Below are 718 nucleotides of genomic sequence, written 5' to 3'. Positions count from 1 at the left end.
TTAACATTTGGGCGGTGTTATGCAAATCTTCCCAAATAGTGACGTAGACAGGTGGGGGCGTGTTTAAACGAGGCGTTTTAGGTAGGCGTGGACGAGTCTTAACTTTTATAAAGAATATCTCTTTGGGTTTGTGATTTTAGTCCAGAGGTCGGGAACCAATGACTCGCGAGCCACACCTGGCTCTTTGACAAAAATCATGTGGCTGGCCAGATCTCTCACCCTTTACTAACAAATGATCTATTACACAAATTAGACATCACTAGAGATCAGCAATTCCTTTGTTGTAGAGCCTACAAAAGCTCTACATATACATGTAAAATAATAATACATTTTCTGTACCGGCCAAAGTGCGTGTTCAGTGCGCGTTCAGAGCTGTTCGCGGGAGTCATGAGCAAACCATTGACGCTTCTATGGTAACGTACAGCTCCTGCACTCAGATTCGTAGCTTTGTGGTAATAGCGAAAAGAAAGATTTTTTGAACAGCAGAAAAAGTGTAAAAGTATGTAAAAAAGTGACAGGACTGAAACAAACATATACTTTGTTTTATACTTTGAAACATTTAGCCGGTTACTTTCGCTTTTTCCGCGCAGCTTTCAGCGGGTGGGACTGTTAGCGTTATTAATAAAGGAACGTGAATGAATGAGACAAAAAAAAGAGCGGGACATTCTTGATATTAAAAAGACAGACAGTATTAAAAACTCAAAGCCGCGAAACAGAA

The 718-nt window shown here is 40.4% G+C and overlaps 1 protein-coding gene across 1 annotated transcript in view; it reads left to right on the top strand.

Annotated features, from left to right (window-relative positions):
• Positions 1-718, top strand: part of tnxbb (tenascin XBb) — a gene marked incomplete at its 3' end in the record, with an annotated part of 48,824 nt that overhangs the window by 42,904 nt on the left and 5,202 nt on the right. The gene's annotated exons all lie outside the window — the stretch shown is intronic.

Source organism: Sinocyclocheilus rhinocerous, unplaced genomic scaffold (genome assembly GCF_001515625.1).
Source record: "Sinocyclocheilus rhinocerous isolate Xijiao unplaced genomic scaffold, SAMN03320098_v1.1 scaffold2440, whole genome shotgun sequence".
In the NCBI taxonomy this organism is placed as follows: Eukaryota; Metazoa; Chordata; class Actinopteri; order Cypriniformes; family Cyprinidae; genus Sinocyclocheilus; species Sinocyclocheilus rhinocerous.
The sequence above is the reverse complement of the archived record's forward strand: the minus strand, read 5'-3'. Positions and strand labels throughout refer to the sequence as shown.